The sequence below is a fragment of the Chinchilla lanigera genome, unplaced genomic scaffold, assembly GCF_000276665.1.
Source record: "Chinchilla lanigera isolate Chin_1 unplaced genomic scaffold, ChiLan1.0 scaffold00014, whole genome shotgun sequence".
NCBI lineage: Eukaryota > Metazoa > Chordata > Mammalia > Rodentia > Chinchillidae > Chinchilla > Chinchilla lanigera.
Genome location: NW_004955415.1, coordinates 6,063,520 through 6,075,103, shown reverse-complemented (window position 1 = coordinate 6,075,103; position 11,584 = coordinate 6,063,520).

The window sequence follows — 11,584 nt, the reverse complement described above, 5'->3', positions numbered from 1 at the left end:
AGTCCAACAGTCATAAAATAAGTAGGTTGCTAAACAAGGGATATCAGTATAAAGGTATCAAGAAATTGTCTAGAATGGTGGTCACTTAACTATTTTATTCTCTATGAATGAGATGCATATACATTTTTGGGGTTTAAAAGTATTTTTTGACATGTGTTATTATAAAATGTTTTTACTCCTGTCATTTAAAAAAAAAACTTAGAGTAAAAGAAATTTCTTTCATCTTTATGTACTCCTCCATTTTTTTCTTCATTGGCTTTTTAATTTTTTGATTTTTTTTATTTTAAAGAGAGTAGTAAGTGAGAAACAAACAAAGAAATAGAACAGTAGCAGAATACCAGTATCACAAACATAAACAAATCAAAGCAAGAACATTCATAGTGATACAGAGTCTCAAAACAAAATATTACCAATTAACAGTGGTTATTACATTACATATCACTATCCTCCACTACATTGCTCAGATTACCAGATGTAAGAATGAAAGATTGTTCAAACCATTATAGGGAGTAAGAAAATAATTCCTGGATAAAACAGTAGAGATAATACAGAGTTTCACTAGACAAGATGGTAGGATTTCACCATTGTAATTCCATTGCATATTATTACTTTCAAGTCAGTTGCACAGATCACCAGACACAAGCATGCACAATTGATCAGAACATAAAAAATTGTAGTCATTAACTATCCATTTCAATACACCATCAGACATCAGCAATACAGTTATTGCAGCTATTCATATATATATTTATATTTTGCCTTCCTTCTTTCTTTTTTCTTCTTTCCCTCATCCCAGTCATTCTTTCCTTTGAGCAATTTCTTTCCCCTTTCCTATCATTTACTGCACATTTTAATTTTACCTAGTCTTTCAGGTTCCTACACCAAGGAGACAATATGATGTTTACCCATCTGGGTCTGATTTATTTCACTTACGAGTGTGGTCTCTAGTGGCGTCCATTTACCTACTAAAGCCTCGAGTTGATCTTTTTTAATACCTGAGTAATACTCCATTCTATAAAAATACCACATATTTTTTATCCATTCCTCAGTGGATGGGCATCTGGGTTGTTTCCAAGATTTAGCTATAACAAATTGTGCTGCTATAAACATGGGTGATCATACATCGCTGTGGTACGATGCCTTTAGTTCTTCTGGGAAAATACCCAGAAGGGGAATTCTCTAATGAAGAGATACTCATGGCGAATAAATACATGAAAAAATGTTCAACGTCATTAGTAACTCAAGAAATGCAAATTAAAATAACACCGAGATTCCATTTCACCCCAGAAAGAATGGCTATCATCAAGAAATCAACCAATAACATATGCTGGAGAGGCTGTGGGGAGAAAGGAACCCTACTCAACTGCTGGTGGGAATGTAGATTGGTGAAACCACTGTGGAAATCGATTTGGAGATTACTCACAAAACTAAGATTAGAAGTCCCATTTAATCTTCACTGGCTTTTTATCCATTGAGCAAAATCGTTTCTTACATGTAGTCTATACACTGACTCCAATTTACTTTCTTCTACTTTGTGTTTTCTTCCAAACTTTAACCAAGTTTGAACACATGACTACATCAAAACTGTCATTATTGGGGGCTGGGGATTTAGCTCAGCGGCAAAAGCGCCTGCCTGGCAAGCGCAAGGTCATGAGTTCGGTTCCCGGTACCGGAGAAAAACCAAAAAAAAAAAAAACTGTCATTATTAAGGTCAGAGACATTTCTAGACTCCCAAACCAATAATCAAATCTTAGTCTTCATATTATTTTATCAGTTAGTATCATTTAATACAGTTACTTGCTTCCTTTCTGAAATACCATCTTCTCCCACTTGTTTCCAAGATGCCTCCTCCCAAACGTTCATTTTCACTCCCTTTTCAAGTTTCTCTTTGTCTACCTGACCTGTGCATGTTGAAGTGCTGAAGGATTTCAGTCTTTGGAACTATTTTGGGTTTTACATATTCTTGTTTTCTTAGTGTCCTCATCCTCTATCCAAATTTATGTCTCCAATCTCTATCTGTTCCTTGTAATTGAGATTTTTATCTACAGTAAGCTACTCAACATTTTTCTTGAATATCTACTCCACATTTCTCACTTGTTTTGTGTCAAACACCTGATACCCCCACAACATGGTTTCCCTTTCTTTGCTACCTAAGACAGCTAATTGATATTCCAGTTTTTCCACTTGCTAAGCTAAAACCCTTACTATCATTTCTGACTCTCCTCTTTATCTCATACTTAACATTATTTTGATTGTATCTTCAAAATATATATATCAAAGTCAATAGCTTCATCAGTTCAGCTGTTAATTCCTTAGTACAATCCACTACTTTATCTCACAATAATCTCTTAATTATCATCCTTGCTTCGACTCTTTTGATATACATTCAAAATACACCATTACGCATAAGCAGAACTTCTTCAGGCAGAATAATTGTGTCTAAATGTGATTTTATCATACCTCTTCCTTCATCATAAATATGGTTAGGTAATAATCGCTATTTCTTTGATGAAATCCCAGTCTGGCTATCTTGGAACAGCTCTCTGATTCTTTTCTTCTGCCTTCTAATTTCTTGGTTATTCCCTCTGAGTCATTTTTCCCTATAAAAAATAGTCTGTGACTAATTTTCTTCAGGAAGTTGCTTACTTAGCTGCTTCTGGGCCTGACCTCTATCTAATTTCACAAAGTATAGATTATGTATTTTAAAATATTTGTCCCATTCTATGTTGATTTCTTTAAATTCTTCAAAAATATTTTGTGTTCTTTTTGCATAATTTCATATTATAATTTACTAGGCAAAAGTCTTAAATCTTTTCAAGGTAAACACTTGTTGACTGTTGGCTTTTGTATCATAATTTCTGTCAGAGAATGTCACTAAACTTTTGCAGAAAGAGTTTATGATGTATAGCCGTATGATGCTGAGAGAGATTATTTTGTAGTACAATAGACCTAAGGAGACCATCTTAAGTGAATTAACTTATTTATTTTAATCTGAATGAGATTTAAAAACTTGGAGAATTATATTAGTTGGCTTTGGTAGCAAACAAGCTTTTTACTGTTGTTTTGTTTTTTTCTTTTTTCCCTGAGTTCCCTTGCTGGAGGGGCTGAGAATGAGAAACAATTATGTTCTTAAAATCAGTAAGTTCTGGGTTCTTTATATTTTATCTAGATTCTTCTCAAAAGTGAATAATTTCTTCCTTAGGTCATATTTCAATTTTTGTACCTTATGATTGGAATCACTTGATATTTTAGCATTTAAAATAGAAATCTTCTTAGCAGTAGCCATTAGTTCATTAAATACATTGTTTTCTTATTTTCCACCTTATTCCAGCCCTCGATTTTCATCCTTCAATAAAATACATCTCCTTCCAGCTTTCAATGTAATTTTCCACATTTTTACAAACATCCTCGCCAACAGGCTCCTGGAGATCATCTGCTTCTGTTATTGTTTTCTCAGAGTCTTTCTAGCTCTGCGTACTACTGAGTCCCAGAGACAATGCTGTAGGTGCCAAGCTTGTTATTGGAAATACAAACAAATTTTGTTCTATTTATTAATAGTGCTTTACAAACCAAACATAAATTAATGGCACAAAACAGCTCCTGTGTTATTAGTTATTATATTCATAGGCTCCACAGGGGCAGGGAAGAGGGTTTAGTAAGTCTCTGCACTATGGTGCTCACATAAGTTTCAGAGGAGTCAGACGTAGAGGTGACTCAAATGTCTGGGAAGAGAAAGGCTCTGGAGGATGACAGCCAGCCAGGTGTACACCCAGGGCTGAGTGCAATTAGAACTGTTCCTGGAATATTGATTGACATGTGATGACTGCATGTAACCTAGGTTTTGCATATCCTGGTGGCTGCATTCCAAAATGATGCACAACAGAAAGGCACAGGTATTTCAAGACAGGCAGGTGCACAATTTGTGACTCTTCATGATCATTCTCAGAAGTCACACACCATTCCTTCTGAGAGAGGGAATGACTTCTAGTGACTGACAGAATCACACACATCCTGGTTTCAAGGGGTGGACCACAAATCTCACTGATCTGTGAACAAAGTATGTATAGTTTTGATATTTTAAAAATTACCACATTACAAAAAAATTTGAAAGCCAGACTGTATGCCTACTGAGCCTCTCATTTTGGAAAAAACGTTGGAAAGACTCAGAATGAAAGTGAATTTGCCTTTTATTTACTCATTTTAACATAATATGATAAAAAGAGATGAATTTAGAAATTATTTATAGACTTGCTCAGAGAAATTAGAGGATAGATAGAAAATACCCAGAAATGTTAGCCTATTAAAAAGATTTTAAAATGTTTGCTGCTAGACACCTAAACATAGGAAATTAGGTAGACAAGGGTTTTTAGTAACAAATCCACCTGCTTCCTCCCTGTCTACATTTTCTACTTTGTTGTGGTGATTATTTTGAGGATCCTCTCTTTGCACCTCAGTTTATAGTTTCAGATGGACACAAATCTCCATTATTAGATTTACACTCAGGAGAAAAGCCTGCTATGTTTGAAACCTTGAATGGAACTCGAGATCTGTGTTAAGTGAGATAAGCCAGGCCCAGGAAACAAGTACAACATGCACTTACTCTTCCTTGGAACCTGAAGAAGTTGATCTCAAAGAAATTGGGACTAGAAGGATGGTTACCAGAGGCCTAGGTGAGTAGGACAGAGGGAACCGTGAGGAAAGGTTGATCAGTGGGTATTAAAATTCTGTTTGATAACAGGAAAGAGTTCTGATAGCCTATCAAATGGTACAATTGCAATAGGAAACATTAGTGACTACACATTTCAGAAAACTAAAGGAAGTATGTTGAGGGGCTGGGGATTTAGCTCAGCTGCAAAATCGCCTGCCTGGCAAGCGCAAGGTCGTGAGTTCGGTTCCCGGTACCGGAGAAAAACCAAAAAAAAAAAAAAAGGAAGTATGTTGAAATTATCCCCAGAAAAAATGACAAATGCTTCAGTAGATATGTCTAACTTGATTTAAGCATTATGCAACATGTACTGAAATATCATTTTATTCCATCAGTATGTCCAAACTTTGTTTTGATGTGTTGGTTAAAAATAAATTATATTTCAGTGAAAAATATGACACATAAATAATGGAGATGGAAAAAAAAGAAGACAAAAAACTTCAGAACTGTGGTTTAAAATGGCTTTGACCATAGCTAATAGTATGTGGAAATAAGTATAAGGAAATAGTTCACAGTCCTCTGAATGATGAGATTTGCATTGCCAGAGAAGCTGTGAATGCAGACAAAAAGCCTATTACCTTAAATAATCGAGAGTCCCTAAACCTGAGCATAAGGAAGGAGGCTCTGAAAGCATTACAGCCTCAAAAAGTAAATATGGTTCCAAACTCCATCTCAGGTTGGTCCTTTAGAAAGAAGGGCGAGTGATAACTTGTCATGGAGCCAGAACCAGAAATTACAAAGAAAAACTGAAAAATGCCTCACTTCAAATAATAAGATCAGGGCCATAATAAGAAATGTGTTAAATTACCAGGGAATGGGCATCTATTTTAAAGAGAATAATAAAAAATAGTCCATATGGGCAAACTTTTTATTACTATATGCTGCTGATATGTATAATCTCATTGATCTTCTGTCATGAATGAGAATTTTCAATAATCTTGTTCTAACTCCCTTACTATGTAAATAATTTAAGACAAGAAGAAAAACTGATAGCATGTCCTATAATGTACAGGTATTCCCAAAGAACTACTTTCAAAAACCCTGAACCACTTGGTAGTTGCACTGACTGGATAAGACTTTTGATAGTCTCTTTTGAAGGGTAGAGCATGTCTTCAATTTGGAAAATAAGACAGGTGTGCATGCTTTTCTGGTGATTATAAAACTAAATTGTCTGTAAGTGCATTCTTAACTGCAAGAACTTAAAGATAACTTTTGGAATGGAAGCACAACAAAGAAATTAGTCTGCTCATTTTGTGTTTGATGTAACTATGCCTAATTTTCAGCAAAAATGTTGTGTTTTGCTTTTTACCCAAGTTGATAAACAATATCAATCTTCTTCTCTTTCTACCAAGTTAATATAAATGAGCATGTCAAATTTGAGGCGTATGTTAGAGATGAATGAGCCGGACATGGAAGCATTTTTGTCTTTTCATCACAGCTGAGAGGAGAACTGCTTGAGGCTCCCAGGCCAATCCTGTGGACTTTTCACCATGGAGAAATGACTTATACTCTGTACAAGTTATTATGCAAAAGGGTTATTTCAACTGGAATAAAACAATTTGTAGTAAAATGTGTGATAAAAATTTACTGCAGTAGAGATATAAAGGTATAGAAGCTAATAGATTGTACTATCTGATAGATACAAGATTCCATTTCTCATGTACTCAGAAAGTAAGACCAAAGCATATATATTGCTCCCTATATTGAAAGTAGCTAGATGACATAAAACTGACTTGGAGAATGAAGCTAGGCAAGCACTGATCCTTCCGTTCTACATAGTTATTGAGCTGCTATATTTTTCCTATAGTTGTAAAGCATACTGGCATGTATCAAATAAATCTTTGCTCTCAAAGGATGTAAGTAAAGTAATAAATGCCTCACATAAGATTTACACTCACACAAAATCCTATATGCCTTGACAAGTAAAATGCTGCTTTTTAAGTCAGAAAAGAAGTTGTTTTCCTCGAGTGACTGAAGGACACATTTTAGAATAGACTTTAGATTAGTCAGGAAACTTGAATATTGTTCTGGTAAGCAGAGGTAGCAAAATGTGTTTTAGATCAAATACTAGAGGGCAAAAGCATAGGAAGAGGAAGATGAAGATGACCTGGGGTTCTAGTAATTTGAGTCTCAGGTGTCTGGCAGGAAAACTGAGAGATGCAACTAGGACAGAGGTATTTCAGAGAGGGTAGAACCTTGGTCCCGCACTGGAGCTCTTTACCTTAATTATGTGTGCCTTGTTCAGGGAAGGACAGCCACTCCCACTGATTTTGCCCTGAGGTATCTTGGCTGAAACAGAGTTGTTAGGCTTGGGAGAGAATTTGTGTAGCAGAAATAATGGAATTTTTGAACTCAGAAATAAAAACCCTTGCAGTGTTTTTATTTCCAAGGTTGAAAGCAAACTTAATGAAGACTTGCACAAACTAAATCCCCTGACTGGGCAGGTGCTGCTTCCTTGTGACTCTAAAGGACTTCGGCAAACTTTCCCCTCTTTGGATTGCAGTGTCTGAGCAAAGATTTAAGAGGCTTCCTCAGATGGTTGTAATTAAACTTCAAAGGGAACAGGCAAAGCCATAAATTTAGTTGGGCTGAGGCTTTTTCCTTTCTTCTTGTGCTTTGCTCCAATGTACAACTTACCCTTGCATGTCTTCATATTTTTCAAAAGGTGAATAAATCTTCCCATTTGGGAAAGTCACAATGCTGGCAACAATTTAAGTGTGTGTGTGTGTGTGTGTGTGTGTGTGTGTGTGTGTGTTTGTGTGTGTGTGTGTGTCTAGCTCTAGGGATTGAACCCAAGGCCTTTGCAGTGATCTACATCCTCAGCCCTTTTTGAGTTTTTTATTTTGTGACAGAGTCTCATCAAGTTGCCCGGGCTGGGGTTGATCTTGTGATTTTTCTGCCTCAGCAATCCAGAACTTTAATAGTCTCTGGTTTAGAGCTAGGTCTCATTTCAAATTGGACCTAGAATGTCCCACGTGACATTCTAGGACCTATTTGTCACTGGACTATTTTCAGTCTCCTTTTCAACAATCTTTGCATGGTATGATTACTTCCAGCCTACTAAGTTATGTGTTGCTCTTATAATTGCTCACCCTCATACACCCATACCTGTAATCATGAGTTCTAGCTTAGTTTTCTCTCTGCACATCTGTCTTCCTCTTCTTCTGCATCCTGGTACTACCCCAACCTCCAAACAACCATATTTTGCCACAGAAGTCTTATATCTTTCAAGAATCACACTTGTCAAACTTTTTTTCTTCATGTCATCTCTCATGACACTGTCTTAACAAAAATATCAATTCTTTATTAATGTACTCATACCAGTTTGAAAAATATTTTTCCACAATGTTATCACATTATATTGAACTATTATATTGATATTGTATATATCTGATTTGCTAAACAGTGAGATTTTTGAATTCAGGGAAACACAATACTATATATACTGTATTCAAGTTATGTGTAAATTGCAAGAGAACATAAAGGAAGAAAAGCTCAATAAACCTGTAGGGACTGTTGGGGAAATTTAATATCCACAGAGTGACATAGAAAATTAAGAGGTATTTTATATCAGATGACCAAAAGATTCCTTAAAATGTGAAAATAATAGTAGTTTTCATATTTTTATTAAGTTATTCATGGTCATGATCTCAGTTTATCACTAGGAATATTTAAAAGAAAAATAGGATAAAATCACATTTTGCCTTAAAGATCATTATAGTTTCATGTTGTGGGTGAAGCTACCAAACATGAATCAATCATGTCAATAATAAATAGTAAGTAATAAAGCATGTAATACATAAATAATATCATAGCAATGATGGATCAACCAATGTGGTATAAATTTATTTATAAAACTTTTGCATTCAGAATGCAGAGTGCCCATAATTACCCCACAGAACCATAAAATTTATAAAGAAGGAGATAAATTATCACAAGAATGAAATTCAGCCTTGTTGCTTCAAACACTTCGCACCTTCCAACCTGGACTTTAAACATGATGTAAAATATACATAACATAAAACTCACCATCTTCACCATTTCAAAAGTAAATATCACCAACTAAGTAATATGAAGTCCATCTCTTCTATGTTCATCCATGCCTGCCGTCCATGCAAACCACCATTTGACTTTTTGTCTACATGGTTTTGACTGTTCTGAAGACCTCTTAAAAGTGAGATCATTAGAATTTGCCTTTTTTGGGGACTGGCTTATATATTTAATATAATGTCCTCAAGACTCATCCACACTGCAGCACATAATAGAAATTTCTTCCCACTTCAGGCTAAAAAATATACGTGTGTGTCTCTGTGTATGTGTGTGTGTGTGTGTGTGTGTGTGTGAGTACCTCATTTTACTCATTGTTTCATCTGTTGAAAAGCAGTTGAATTTCTTCTGTATTTTATCTACAGTGAAAAATTCTGTCATGACATGGGCTTACAAATGCCAAGATGCTCTTTTCAAATCCTTTGTATTATTTTCCAGAAGTACCACTTAAATATTTTTATGACCTTGCAACTGTCACTGTCTTTATTCTCTTAATATTTATTTATAAACGATACAATCATTGGAGTTTGAATTCAAAGTCAAAAATAAAAATAAATCTCTACATAATAAAAATGATGAGCAAGGTGAAACAGCCAACATCTTTCTATTTAATTCAAGAAAATGAACCTGAAACGGAGGGATGAAAGAGATATGACTTCAGATTTGAAGCCAGCTTTTATATCTTCATTTAGGTTAGCAGTGAAAGAACTGACTGGACCCACAGGTAACTTTCAAAAAGTTTTATGTAGCAAACTATAGTTTATTACATAGTTTGGTTTTCACTAAGGCTAAAGTAATATAAATAAATATAGACCTGATTTTAGGGAAATAAGATCATGGTAAGACAAGTGGTGCAGGGAAAATGAAAGTTGCAGGTTGTGTGAACTGGACAGAGAGAAAACTGTTCCTCAGCGATCTGCAAGTTACAAAAACTAACTTCTAATTGTGTGTTTGGATGTCTACTTACTCTAATATGAAACTCAGTAAGTGTGAAAAAGTTTAACTTCTATTTCATTATGAATCCGGTAAGCCAATACAGCATCTTCAAGTGAGATTACAATTTTGGTGAAATCTAGCTATCGAGTCAAAGAACTGAAACAAATGGTAGAAAACTAGAAAAGAGCAAATGTCTAAATGATTAAAACAGGAAGGAGATGAATTTTGGAGAAAATGTCTGCTAGAATTTATTATGATCTCTGATGAACATATAGTGTTAATTTTTAAAAATCATAACTTCAAAATAAATTCTTGCACAGTGATTACTACATTTGCTAAATAAAAGTTAATAAAAATATGGGTTCTGTTCACAGTGAGCATATAGATGAGGAGTGGAAATGTGTGCATGATCTTACACAGTAGAAGAGTTAACAAGGAAAGTAAAGATATGAATTTTGACAACTAACACATAGTATTATTAGTCTCAAACTCAAATGCCTTTTAGAAATCTGACAAATGAGTGACACAAATCACATTTAAGGAGTGAGCAAGTGCTCCAAAAGCTGCTGGTCCCACGGTTCAAGTCCATGCTTTACTTTTGCCCAGATCCCCTAGGGGGTTGCAGTCAAGGACAGTCTGTGATTTCTGCCCATCCAGCCTGCATCTGGTTCCTGTATGTGTCCTGAACTGACTGGAGACACAGAATCAGGTGGTTCACAACCTGTCGACCCTGTAGTTTGTGTCTAGGTTTTGCCTGTACCCTGAACTGCCTGGGGACATAGATCCACTGGACCAGGATTGTCACACCGGTACAACATGAGTTTAGGTTGTGCATGTGCCCTGAGCTGCAAGGGGATGCTGGATCAGATGATGGGTGATCAGCTGACACCAAGGCCCACGTCTGAGACCTGGGATAACTAGATACAACTCAACAACTGCTGGAAAACCCAAGACTAAGTAGTGCTTCTCAGAGGTCACTCAGGGGCAAACCTAACCAACAGGAAAACTAGGGACACTAGTGGTCTTTGCTGTGCAGCTACTGAAGAGTAAAACAGAGCTTTCTACATCTGGTAGCAAACATAACAAAACAAAGGACTAAAACATGTTCCCAGAGCTCCACCCCACTCAGAACAAGTCCAGGAGACATCAACATAGGAGAACTTGGTAAACACATGCCTGAAATACCTGAAATGATCACAATGGAAGTAAAGAAACAACTTCATAAAGGCCATAGAAGAGATGAGATCAGAAATAATCTCTCAGGCAAAAAATGAAATGACAATAATAATGAAGGAATGGCTAAAAAAGTCTGAAGAAGTAACATATAAGAAAATACAAAAGCATAGGCAATGGACAGAAATGTTAAATGAAAAATATAGAAAGGACTTAGAATGCATGAACCAGATTCAAAGAGACATCCAGGAAAACAAAGCTGCCATTGAAAGCTACCAAAACTACTTGAATGAAGCTGAAGATAAAATCTCAGACCTTGAAGACAGCATGGCAGCTAGCGACCGTGAAAAAAAGGATCGTGTAAAATCAGCAAGGATCCAGGAAAAGTCAATTCAACAGCTGCAAGATGAGTCAAAAAGGAATAATGTATGACTTATAGGAGTCAATGAAATAGCAGGAGGCAATACAACTGACATAAAAAGAACATTTGCAGAAATAATCGCAGAAAATTTCCCAAGCATGGAAACAAGACCTGATATACAGGTAAATGATGCATATAGAACTCCAAACAACCACAACCAAAATAAAACTACACCTGGACATATAATAGTCAAGTTCCCAGATCTCCAGCAAAAGAACAGAATATTAAAAGCTGCTAGAGAAAAGGAACAGATTACCTATAAAGGAAAGCCCATCAGAATCAAGGCAGACTTCTCAGCACAA